We start from the raw sequence: 13553 nt of genomic DNA, 5'->3' as shown, positions 1-13553 counted from the left end.
CTGCCTGCACCACTGACGTTCAAAAGGCTTAATCCAATCTTAAAATAACTGAAAAGGCCCGAAGGCAATGGTATACTTTTGCCACCCGTATGTGGGGAAAATGGAAAAAATGAGCGGCGACGGGGGGGGGCTAAAAAGCTACATAGCGACCCACAGCCGGGGGAGCAGGCCCGGGGAGAGTCCCCTGATCTCCCCTGGGACGTAGCGGTATTGATTGGATGAACGGGTTATGGGTATTGGGATGGGAATGGGGACAGGGAGATTTTGCTCTGATCCTTCATTTGTCTCGACTCCATTGCTGTCCTTTTACCCTTTTATTGGTCCTCTCAGAAAAAAATTAAAAAACATAAATGAAAAAGAGAGGGAGCCCGGACCAGCAGCACTTTACCGGGCTTAAAGCCAATAAAAAAAGAAAAGGAGTTAAACGCTCAAAAAAATTAATTTAAAGAGAAAAGCAGGAAAATAGAAACAACAAAAAAACAAAAAACACAAAACCCCAAAGGCGCAGGACAGACAGAAGCACAGATAACGTCACAGAGAATGTCAGCACAGATCAAGTCACAGGTACAGTTGGTCCAGACACCACAGGCAGTCAGAAGCACAGATTAAGTCACAGAAAATGTCAGCACAGATAAAATCACAAGGACAGTTGGCTCAAACACAGTGTCAGACCACAGAGAGATACATCATTGTGCAGCAAAGAAACACAGAGCAGTTCTCTGTACAGAGCTTATGCAGGAAAATGATAGTGACGAAGGTACTCATCGGAAATGTGTAGGAATTGTGCTGCTGATGAGATGAACCATTTGAATCAGAACAGCACAAGCAGCAGGGTTATTCAAAAGAGAGGGGTAAGTCGACAGTGTAATGTCAAATGAGCAGAGATACTTTAAACGGGAAACTAAAGGAGCAGTAAGGGAGCAATTCCGGAAGTAATGGCTGACATCTTCGCACAAAACACCGCATGAGCAAGTTCAAGAAGGAGATAAGCCAATTTTTTTAAAGTAGAAAGGGAATCGGCCATGCCCAGTGAGTAAAGTAATAAGGGGACTCCTAAATAGACGGATGGAAGGAATATTGAGCGTATCGGGGATCCAGTTAAATAATTCTGTGCCGCCATTATTTTCTTGCCAATAAGCTCGCCATAAAAGAAGTGAAGAATGGTGTAAACGGGAAAGCACGCAACGGCGTGAAAGGGTAGAAGTGTGTAAATGGCCATATTACCCAGCACTACCAGCAGCCTGGTCAGCTAACTCATTTCAAAAATTCCGGAGTGACCCCGGATATGAAATCAAAGAAATGAGGCAAGAGAAGACAAACGATAGAGATTTTTCTTAATGGAAATAATTGTCGGGTTAAATGAAGTAACTGAAGACAGGGCAGAAGCAGAGATAGAGAATCAGTGTAGAAATGAACGGGCATAGAAGGAGGGTTATTGATAGCAAACGCAACAGCAGAATGAAATGCTACAAGCTCGGCGGCACAGGCACTTGAAGGTGGTTCTAAGCATATGCGATGAACGTATAAAATATTTTGTGTGAGCTAAGAACAACAAAAGCAGCACCAGCACTGTGATTAGTGAATGACCGTCTGTGTAAATATGCAATGCGCGTTGACACGAAAAAGCCAAGGATTCCTGATAACTAAGTTGAGCAAAAGAAAATTATATTTCAATGAGGATGGTCAGACCAGATATGTAGTACTGGCTGAATTTCAAACGGGTTATAAAATGTCTTGCCGTAGACAACGGGTTGCCGTAATGTAAAAAGCATAACTCTGCACATAATTGGTCCAGATAAATAGGCAATGGAAGAACATTGGCGAGGACATGAAGATCAACAGTTCTCGTAGTACTGTAGGCACCAGTAAGAGCAAGAAGCGGAATGCGTTGCAACGATAAGACACGATCTCTACGTTTGAAGGCGGACAATGGAACCACCAAGCTGGGGCGGCATAGGTGATTGTAGGAAAAATAACCTGATGATACATTAGGCGCAAATGCGATGGAGAAACACGAAAATGGAAACGGAAACAATTAAGGAGCTTGGTCGTAGATGCAATAATTTTCTCTTGCAAATGATTAACATGAGGAATAAAGCTTAGCTGGGAGTCAAAAACAACTCCTAATAATTTAATATTGGGTTCACACTTGAGACTGTAATTGTCTAGGCGTATAGTTGGCTTACGTTTGCGCAACGCGGGACTCCATTAAAAAATTAAAACATAAGAACACTTTTGAGGGTATAAGTGAACACGATACTTGTCACACCAGTTTTGGATTAATGTTAAAACATTTGAACCCAATGTTGACAACTCGCGGCTAGTCTTCCCAGGGACAAGGATAATAGTGTCGTCAGCATATGCCTGAATGTGGATAGGTTAGGGAACAGGGAGATTTAAGCGGTCATAAATTAAAATGTTCCAAAGTAAAGGTGACAGAGGTGAACCTTGCGGACTACCGACAGAATAAGGCACAGAAATAGTACAAGAAGGAGAGTGATAGGTCAAATATCGGTTATCTAGGAAAGAAGCCAAGAGGGAATATAAATTTCCTGGACAACGATGTCGTCTTAAAAAATTTAAAACCAAAGGGTGCCAAACACTATCAAATGCACCTCTGAAGTCCAGAGAAATGAGAACCACAGTAAGTTTTTGTTGCTGATATGTAAATAACTCCCGCAAACGATAGAGAGCCTTAGGAGAGCAGAAAGTTGGGCTAGTTGGTTGATATGCATACTGAAGAAGTTGGCGCGGACAAAGAGGACAAGCGAGACAAACAAAGACGAGCGCTTTTTAATAGGTTACAGAAAAAAGAACCCGATGTTCTAGAACTAACACTTAGGAGAGCAGAAAGTTGGGCTAGTTAGTTGATATGCATACTGAAGAAGTTGGCGCGGAACAATGAGGACAAGCGAGACAAAGACGAGCGCTTGTCTTTGTCTCGCTTGCCCTCGTTGTTCCGCGCCAACTTCTTCAGTATGGATAGCGAGCCTGAACAGAACTACGGCCATGCGTGAAACCATACTGATTTTTGTGCAGTATATTTTTCTGCAACAGGAAATAGTACAGCCTACCATACAACAAACGTTCAAGCACTTTTCCGAAAGACGAATTAATGCAGATAGGCCGGTAAGAATTGGAAGGTGCGCTGGTCTATTCGGTTTGGGAATAAAAATAATCTTCCAACTCTCCAAGTCTGAGGAAAATAACCCAAATGCAAAGCAGAATTAAAAATAGAGAGGAAAAACAAGGGATGAGCATTAAACAAGGCGCGAACAACACGAGGAGAGATTAGATCAGGGCCAGGAAAAGACGTCACAGCGATCGAATTGATTATAGCTTCAATCTTCGCAGCAGTGAAGGGTAAATCTTCAACTGAGCTATTGTAAGTCTGTGCTATAATGTCACGAACGTGAGTATGGTATGGAAGATCGTGGGAAAAAGTATCTGTAGCGATGTGAGTACGAAGCCAGGACAGAAAGAGCGTCAAGATCGCCCAGTGGTTCGGCATCGCTCACGGGATGCCCGACCACCCACCAACGCAACGGGCTCCGACCGCCGGAGACAGGAGAACCTAACCCGGGGTCAGCTACCTGGGGCCCCTCCACGGCTTTCAGGGTTTGTTTCCAACCTGCCAGCTATTAACCGTCGAGTGCTTTTCGCGGTTTTTCAGACACCGGAAGTATGTGTGGTGTGATCCAGTGAGTAGAGGCTTAGGTGGTCAGCCTGTCGGCCCTCGGCACCATGACCTAACACCTCCGAAGCACTCACCTGTGCTTCAAACCAACCAACCATGCACTTATTTTCTCCCCTAGCTTGCTCCACACCTACTGAGCAGGGAGTGTTCAAGGCTGGACTGACAGGGCCACAAACCAAGAACGTGGCTTAGGGTGAGATGACCTGGGCCTACTGCGCCGGTACTCCACAACATCGACGGTTTTCGCACTAGTCGTACTACGCCCCCCTACCTCGGCGTCCCGCAGTGACCCCAATGGCCCCGCGGTCAGCCGTGTGGCCACTTCCCCGAGGCGTCGTTTTAGAGCCTGGCGAATGTGAACACCCCGCGCGGACCTGGTTTCCCCGGAACCAGAAACTGGCACGTCGGTAGCCAGACGCGCTCGCCCCCGCGTGCGGAGGGAGGTAGCATGTATTTGAAAACCTTTTGACATTTGTACATGCCTTCCGTGCCGGATTCCGTGGGTCCAGCCTGGTAATATAACCAGGCTTGCCTCCGCTCAGGCATCGGACCTCACGTGCGCAATTGGCCCTCACAGCTGCGTGAAGTCGCTGCCACTCCCATGGGGTTCGCATCCCCAGAGGATGGGTTCCGGCCATACCCATCGCCACCGCTGACGTTGCACCGGAACAAAGCCTAGTAGCCGAAACTACACCGGCCCGTATCCGGTCAGTCGCTTTTCGCAGCGGGTGCAATTCAGCGATCCTACTGAAGTGACACGTGACTGCCACCACGTATTTGCACCCTCGTTTGCTGCCCGGCAGCGTCCCTATCAAATCACATGCCAGGATCTCCCAGGGTTCGGTGCATTGGTTGGCTGGAGTAAGGCAGGTGCCTTTCGACATCTAGGCTTTCTTTCTTGGCAGACATGGCATGTTCGTACGTACCTACATACGTAATCCTTCATTCCCGGCCAGGTAGCGAGGCGAAAAGCTCCTGCCATGTCTTCGGAGCGCTCCCCTGATCGTCGCCGTCATAATAGTGGCGCATAGCGGTGCGCCACAGTTCGCGCGGAATAACGACTTTGAAACACCTTAGGCCTCTTTTTCTGGCACGTATTTTAGCGAAGCTCTATCACGGTCCAGCAGGAAGTTCTCCAACTCATTTGCCACAAAACCAGCAACACAGGAGTTACCACACTTCCAGTGGTTTCACAGCTCATGTTGGCCCGACTCGTCGGAGGTTCCGTCCTTTCACTAAGATTACTGATCAACTCCTGACAAAATGAGTCTTCCTGCCGAGCCTTGACAAGCTCTTCTGTGCTGAACGGAACCTCGAGGAAGATCCACGCTCCAACGAGGTGCACGTGCTCTCGGGGCTTCAAAAACGGGGCGCTCCCCGCTCCGACCTCCTTCCGCAGAGGGGGAGACAGCTGCCTCTCTGCTTCCACCTCATCCTTGCCCTCCGGTTGGATGTCAGTGACCGGCGCACGTGACAGCGCATTCGCGACTACATTGGTAGTCCCTTTGCGCCAGCGCGCTTGCAACTCGAAGCGTTGAAGTGCCAGGGCCCACCGCGGAAGCCTCCCGATCGGCTCACGCAGGCGTTTCACCCAGGTTAAGGCAATGTGGTTGGTCTCGACTTTGCACTTTTTTCCTTGTGCGTACATCTCGCATCTTCGGACTGCGCGGATGATGGCCAAGAATTCTGGCGCTGAGTAATTGCGTCCTGCCGGCGCTCGTATGTGCCACAGGTCGCAGTTGATATCCCTCCATCTGAAGGAGCACTGCACCCACTCTGATATCACAGGCATCTGACTTGATAACGAATGGGCTGTTAAGGTCGGGCAGCTTCGAAACTGCTGTCTCAGCGATAATCTCGTCTACTCTCGGGAAGGGTACACATTTTCTTTGTGACCGCATTCAGCCGCCAATAGTCAAACCACTAGCGCCATGTGCGATCTTTCATCGGAACAAGAAGTACTGGAACCCCCAGAGATTAGAAGAGCGGCATATTAGACCAGCGCCAGCAACTCCTGGAGCGCCTCGTTGATAGCTTGCCACATGAGAGCACTAACGGGCCTTCGGATAGATTTCCAGGGGAGTGCCTCGCCCGTGTCTGAGCGGTACAGCACCCAACTATAGTGAATCACGGCTGGCCCGTGAATACCTAGTCAAAGTCATTCAACAAAGACAAGAGCCGGTCAAGTTCTAGCTGTATCAGCGCACTTGTATCTGCCAATAATTTATGCATTTTCTCGCCCGACCTCGGAGGAAAACCATGCTAACACGCTGCCGCTGCCGATCTCTGCATTTGACGGGGAACCCCGCTGTCCCTTAGTTCGCAGACATCTGTTGGTTAAGTATGCATTTTCTTCTCCGACCTCCGAAAAGGAGCATTGAGGCGGGCCACCGTGCCCGATCTCAGCATCTGACCGGGAACCCCGCTGTCTCTTAGTTTACCGATCTGTCCGCTTAGTAAGCACTTCCTTCTCCGACTTCAGAAAAGGAGCCTTGAGGCGGGCCACCCTGGCCGATCTCAGCATCTGACGCAGAACCCTGCGGTCTCCTAGTCCGCCGACATCTGTCCGTTGAGTATGCACTTCCTTCTCGGACCTCGGAAAAGGAGCATTGAGGCGGGCCACCGTGGCCGATCTCAGCATCTGACTGGGAACCCCGCTGTCTCCTAGTTCGCCGACATCCGTCGGTTGAGTATGCACTTCCTTCTCGGACCTCGGAAAAGGAGCATTGAGGCGGGCTACCCTGGCCGATCTCAGCATCTGACGGGGAACCTCGATGTCTCTTCGATTGCCGACATCTGTCGGTTGAGTATGCGCTTACTTTTTCCGAACTCGGAAAAAGAGCATTGAAGCGGGCCGTGGTGGCCAATCTCAGCATCTGACGGCGAACCCTCCTGTCTCTTAGTTTGCCGACATCTGTCGGTTGAGCATGCGCTTGCTTTTCCGACCTCGGAAAAAGAGCATTGAGGCGGGCCGCGGTGGCCGATCTCAGCATCTGACGGCGAACCCTCCTGTCTCTTAGTTTGCCGACATCTGTCGGTTGAGCATGCGCTTGCTTTTTCCGACCTCGGAAAAAGAGCATTGAGGCGGGCCGCGGTGGCCGATCACAGCATCTGACGGCGAACCCTCCTGTCTCTTAGTTTGCCGACATCTGTCGGTTGAGCATGCGCTTGCTTTTTCCGACCCCGGAAGAAGAGCATTGAGGCGGGCCGCGGTGGCCGATCTCAGCACCTGACGGCGAACCCTCCTGTCTCTTAGTTTGCTGACATCTGCGGTTGAGTATGCGCTTGATTTTTCCGACCTCGGAAAAAGAGCATTGAGGCGGGCCGCGGTGGCCGATCTCAGCATCTGACGGCGAACCCTCCTGTCTCTTAGTTTGCCGACATCTGTCGGTTGAGCATGCGCTTGCTTTTTCCGACCTCGGAAAAAGAGCATTGAGGCGGGCCGCGGTGGCCGATCTCAGCATCTGACGGCGAACCCTCCTGTCTCTTAGTTTGCCGACATCTGTCGGTTGAGCATGCGCTTGCTTTTTCCGACCTCGGAAAAAGAGCATTGAGGCGGGCCGCGGTGGCCGATCACAGCATCTGACGGCGAACCCTCCTGTCTCTTAGTTTGCCGACATCTGTCGGTTGAGCATGCGCTTGCTTTTTCCGACCCCGGAAGAAGAGCATTGAGGCGGGCCGCGGTGGCCGATCTCAGCATCTGACGGCGAACCCTCCTGTCTCTTAGTTTGCTGACATCTGCGGTTGAGTATGCGCTTGCTTTTTCCGACCTCGGAAAAAGAGCATTGAGGCGGGCCGCGGTGGCCGATCTCAGCATCTGACGGCGAACCCTCCTGTCTCTTAGTTTGCTGACATCTGCGGTTGAGTATGCGCTTGCTTTTTCCGACCTCGGAAAAAGAGCATTGAGGCGGGCCGCGGTGGCCGATCTCAGCATCTGACGGCGAACCCTCCTGTCTCTTAGTTTGCTGACATCTGTCGGTTGAGTATGCACTTGCTTTTTCCGACCTCGGAAAAAAAGCATTGAGGCGGGCCGCGGTGGCCGATGACAGAATCTGACGGGGAACCCTGCTGTCTTTTAGTTTGCCGACATCTGTCGGTTGAATATGCAATTCCTTCTCCGACCTCGGAAAAGGAGCAATGAGGCGGGCCGCGGTGGCCGATCTCAGCATCTGACGGGGAACCTCGATGTCTTTTAGTTTGCCGACATCTGTCGGCTGAATATGCACTTGCTATTTCCGACCTCGGAAAAAGAGCATTGAGGCGGGCCGCGGTGGCCGATCACAGCATCTGACGGCGAACCCTCCTGTCTCTTAGTTTGCCGACATCTGTCGGTTGAGCATGCGCTTGCTTTTTCCGACCCCGGAAGAAGAGCATTGAGGCGGGCCGCGGTGGCCGATCTCAGCATCTGACGGCGAACCCTCCTGTCTCTTAGTTTGCTGACATCTGCGGTTGAGTATGCGCTTGCTTTTTCCGACCTCGGAAAAAGAGCATTGAGGCGGGCCGCGGTGGCCGATCTCAGCATCTGACGGCGAACCCTCCTGTCTCTTAGTTTGCTGACATCTGTCGGTTGAGTATGCACTTGCTTTTTCCGACCTCGGAAAAAGAGCATTGAGGCGGGCCGCGGTGGCCGATCTCAGCATCTGACGGCGAACCCTCCTGTCTCTTAGTTTGCTGACATCTGTCGGTTGAGTATGCATTTGCTTTCTCCGACCTCGGAAAAAGAGCATTGAGGCGGGCCGCGGTGGCCGATGACAGAATCTGACGGGGAACCCTTGCTGTCTTTTAGTTTGCCGACATCTGTCGGTTGAGCATGCGCTTGCTTTTTCCGACCTCGGAAAAAGAGCATTGAGGCGGGCCGCGGTGGCCGATCTCAGCATCTGACGGCGAACCCTCCTGTCTCTTAGTTTGCTGACATCTGTCGGTTGAGTATGCACTTGCTTTTTCCGACCTCGGAAAAAGAGCATTGAGGCGGGCCGCGGTGGCCGATCTCAGCATCTGACGGCGAACCCTCCTGTCTCTTAGTTTGCTGACATCTGTCGGTTGAGTATGCACTTGCTTTTTCCGACCTCGGAAAAAGAGCATTGAGGCGGGCCGCGGTGGCCGATGACAGAATCTGACGGGGAACCCTGCTGTCTTTTAGTTTGCCGACATCTGTCGGTTGAGCATGCGCTTGCTTTTTCCGACCCCGGAAGAAGAGCATTGAGGCGGGCCGCGGTGGCCGATCTCAGCATCTGACGGCGAACCCTCCTGTCTCTTAGTTTGCCGACATCTGTCGGTTGAGCATGCGCTTGCTTTTTCCGACCTCGGAAAAAGAGCATTGAGGCGGGCCGCGGTGGCCGATCTCAGCATCTGACGGCGAACCCTCCTGTCTCTTAGTTTGCCGACATCTGTCGGTTGAGCATGCGCTTGCTTTTTCCGACCTCGGAAAAAGAGCATTGAGGCGGGCCGCGGTGGCCGATCACAGCATCTGACGGCGAACCCTCCTGTCTCTTAGTTTGCCGACATCTGCGGTTGAGCATGCGCTTGCTTTTTCCGACCTCGGAAAAAGAGCATTGAGGCGGGCCGCGGTGGCCGATCTCAGCATCTGACGGCGAACCCTCCTGTCTCTTAGTTTGCTGACATCTGCGGTTGAGTATGCGCTTGCTTTTTCCGACCTCGGAAAAAGAGCATTGAGGCGGGCCGCGGTGGCCGATCTCAGCATCTGACGGCGAACCCTCCTGTCTCTTAGTTTGCTGACATCTGTCGGTTGAGTATGCACTTGCTTTTTCCGACCTCGGAAAAAGAGCATTGAGGCGGGCCGCGGTGGCCGATGACAGAATCTGACGGGGAACCCTGCTGTCTTTTAGTTTGCCGACATCTGTCGGTTGAATATACAATTCCTTCTCCGACCTCGGAAAAGGAGCAATGAGGCGGGCCGCGGTGGCCGATCTCAGCATCTGACGGCGAACCCTCCTGTCTCTTAGTTTGCCGACATCTGTCGGTTGAGCATGCGCTTGCTTTTTCCGACCTCGGAAAAAGAGCATTGAGGCGGGCCGCGGTGGCCGATCACAGCATCTGACGGCGAACCCTCCTGTCTCTTAGTTTGCCGACATCTGTCGGTTGAGCATGCGCTTGCTTTTTCCGACCCCGGAAGAAGAGCATTGAGGCGGGCCGCGGTGGCCGATCTCAGGGCCGCGGTGGCCGATCTCAGCATCTGACGGCGAACCCTCCTGTCTCTTAGTTTGCTGACATCTGCGGTTGAGTATGCGCTTGCTTTTTCCGACCTCGGAAAAAGAGCATTGAGGCGGGCCGCGGTGGCCGATCTCAGCATCTGACGGCGAACCCTCCTGTCTCTTAGTTTGCTGACATCTGTCGGTTGAGTATGCACTTGCTTTTTCCGACCTCGGAAAAAGAGCATTGAGGCGGGCCGCGGTGGCCGATGACAGAATCTGACGGGGAACCCTGCTGTCTTTTAGTTTGCCGACATCTGTCGGTAGAGCATGCGCTTGCTTTTTCCGACCCCGGAAGAAGAGCATTGAGGCGGGCCGCGGTGGCCGATCTCAGCATCTGACGGCGAACCCTCCTGTCTCTTAGTTTGCCGACATCTGTCGGTTGAGCATGCGCTTGCTTTTTCCGACCTCGGAAAAAGAGCATTGAGGCGGGCCGCGGTGGCCGATCTCAGCATCTGACGGCGAACCCTCCTGTCTCTTAGTTTGCCGACATCTGTCGGTTGAGCATGCGCTTGCTTTTTCCGACCTCGGAAAAAGAGCATTGAGGCGGGCCGCGGTGGCCGATCACAGCATCTGACGGCGAACCCTCCTGTCTCTTAGTTTGCCGACATCTGTCGGTTGAGCATGCGCTTGCTTTTTCCGACCCCGGAAGAAGAGCATTGAGGCGGGCCGCGGTGGCCGATCTCAGCATCTGACGGCGAACCCTCCTGTCTCTTAGTTTGCTGACATCTGCGGTTGAGTATGCGCTTGCTTTTTCCGACCTCGGAAAAAGAGCATTGAGGCGGGCCGCGGTGGCCGATCTCAGCATCTGACGGCGAACCCTCCTGTCTCTTAGTTTGCCGACATCTGTCGGTTGAGCATGCGCTTGCTTTTTCCGACCTCGGAAAAAGAGCATTGAGGCGGGCCGCGGTGGCCGATCTCAGCATCTGACGGCGAACCCTCCTGTCTCTTAGTTTGCCGACATCTGTCGGTTGAGCATGCGCTTGCTTTTTCCGACCTCGGAAAAAGAGCATTGAGGCGGGCCGCGGTGGCCGATCTCAGCATCTGACGGCGAACCCTCCTGTCTCTTAGTTTGCCGACATCTGTCGGTTGAGCATGCGCTTGCTTTTTCCGACCTCGGAAAAAGATCATTGAGGCGGGCCGCGGTGGCCGATCTCAGCATCTGACGGCGAACCCTCCTGTCTCTTAGTTTGCTGACATCTGCGGTTGAGTATGCGCTTGCTTTTTCCGACCTCGGAAAAAGAGCATTGAGGCGGGCCGCGGTGGCCGATCTCAGCATCTGACGGCGAACCCTCCTGTCTCATAGTTTGCTGACATCTGCGGTTGAGTATGCGCTTGCTTTTTCCGACCTCGGAAAAAGAGCATTGAGGCGGGCCGCGGTGGCCGATCTCAGCATCTGACGGCGAACCCTCCTGTCTCTTAGTTTGCTGACATCTGTCGGTTGAGTATGCACTTGCTATTTCCGACCTCGGAAAAAAAGCATTGAGGCTGGCCGCGGTGGCCGATGACAGAATCTGACGGGGAACCCTGCTGTCTTTTAGTTTGCCGACATCTGTCGGTTGAATATGCAATTCCTTCTCCGACCTCGGAAAAGGAGCATTGAGGCGGGCCGCGGTGGCCGATCACAGCATCTGACGGCGAACCCTCCTGTCTCTTAGTTTGCCGACATCTGTCGGTTGAGCATGCGCTTGCTTTTTCCGACCCCGGAAGAAGAGCATTGAGGCGGGCCGCGGTGGCCGATCTCAGCATCTGACGGCGAACCCTCCTGTCTCTTAGTTTGCTGACATCTGCGGTTGAGTATGCGCTTGCTTTTTCCGACCTCGGAAAAAGAGCATTGAGGCGGGCCCGCGGTGGCCGATCTCAGCATCTGACGGCGAACCCTCCTGTCTCTTAGTTTGCTGACATCTGCGGTTGAGTATGCGCTTGCTTTTTCCGACCTCGGAAAAAGAGCATTGAGGCGGGCCGCGGTGGCCGATCACAGCATCTGACGGCGAACCCTCCTGTCTCTTAGTTTGCCGACATCTGTCGGTTGAGCATGCGCTTGCTTTTTCCGACCCCGGAAAAAGAGCATTGAGGCGCGCCGCGGTGGCCGATGACAGAATCTGACGGGGAACCCTGCTGTCTTTTAGTTTGCTGACATCTGCGGTTGAGTATGCGCTTGCTTTTTCCGACCCCGGAAGAAGAGCATTGAGGTGGGCCGCGGTGGCCGATCTCAGCATCTGACGGCGAACCCTCCTGTCTCTTAGTTTGCCGACATCTGTCGGTTGAGCATGCGCTTGCTTTTTCCGACCTCGGAAAAAGAGCATTGAGGCGGGCCGCGGTGGCCGATATCAGCATCTGACGGCGAACCCTCCTGTCTCTTAGTTTGCCGACATCTGTTGGTTGAGCATGCGCTTGCTTTTTCCGACCTCGGAAAAAGAGCATTGAGGCGGGCCGCGGTGGCCGATCACAGCATCTGACGGCGAACCCTCCTGTCTCTTAGTTTGCTGACATCTGCGGTTGAGTATGCGCTTGCTTTTTCCGACCTCGGAAAAAGAGCATTGGGCGGGCCGCGGTGGCCGATCTCAGCATCTGACGGCGAACCCTCCTGTCTCTTAGTTTGCTGACATCTGCGGTTGAGTATGCGCTTGCTTTTTCCGACCTCGGAAAAAGAGCATTGAGGCGGGCCGCGGTGGCCGATCTCAGCATCTGACGGCGAACCCTCCTGTCTCTTAGTTTGCTGACATCTGTCGGTTGAGTATGCACTTGCTTTTTCCGACCTCGGAAAAAGAGCATTGAGGCGGGCCGCGGTGGCCGATGACAGAATCTGACGGGGAACCCTGCTGTCTTTTAGTTTGCCGACATCTGTCGGTTGAATATGCAATTCCTTCTCCGACCTCGGAAAAGGAGCATTGAGGCGGGCCGCGGTGGCCGATCACAGCATCTGACGGCGAACCCTCCTGTCTCTTAGTTTGCCGACATCTGTCGGTTGAGCATTCGCTTGCTTTTTCCGACCCCGGAAGAAGAGCATTGAGGCGGGCCGCGGTGGCCGATCTCAGCATCTGACGGCGAACCCTCCTGTCTCTTAGTTTGCTGACATCTGCGGTTGAGTATGCGCTTGCTTTTTCCGACCTCGGAAAAAGAGCACTGAGGCGGGCCGCGGTGGCCGATCTCAGCATCTGACGGCGAACCCTCCTGTCTCTTAGTTTGCTGACATCTGCGGTTGAGTATGCGCTTGCTTTTTCCGACCTCGGAAAAAGAGCATTGAGGCGGGCCGCGGTGGCCGATGACAGAATCTGGCGGGGAACCCTGCTGTCTTTTAGTTTGCCGACATCTGTCGGTTGAATATGCAATTCCTTCTCCGACCTCGGAAAAGGAGCAATGAGGCGGGCCGCGGTGGCCGATCTCAGCATCTGACGGGGAACCTCGATGTCTTTTAGTTTGCCGACATCTGTCGGCTGAATATGCACTTGCTATTTCCGACCTCGGAAAAAGAGCATTGAGGCGGGCCGCGGTGGCCGATCTCAGCATGTGACGGCGAACCCTGCTGTCTTTTAGTTTGCCGACATCTGTCGGTTGAGTATGCGCTTGCTTTTTCCGACCTCGGAAAAAGAGCATTGAGGCGGGCCGCGGTGGCCGATCTCAGCATGTGACGGCGAACCCTGCTG

This window comes from Amblyomma americanum, chromosome 1, assembly GCF_052857255.1.
Source record: "Amblyomma americanum isolate KBUSLIRL-KWMA chromosome 1, ASM5285725v1, whole genome shotgun sequence".
Lineage (NCBI taxonomy): Eukaryota > Metazoa > Arthropoda > Arachnida > Ixodida > Ixodidae > Amblyomma > Amblyomma americanum.
This window is presented reverse-complemented; position numbering follows the sequence as displayed.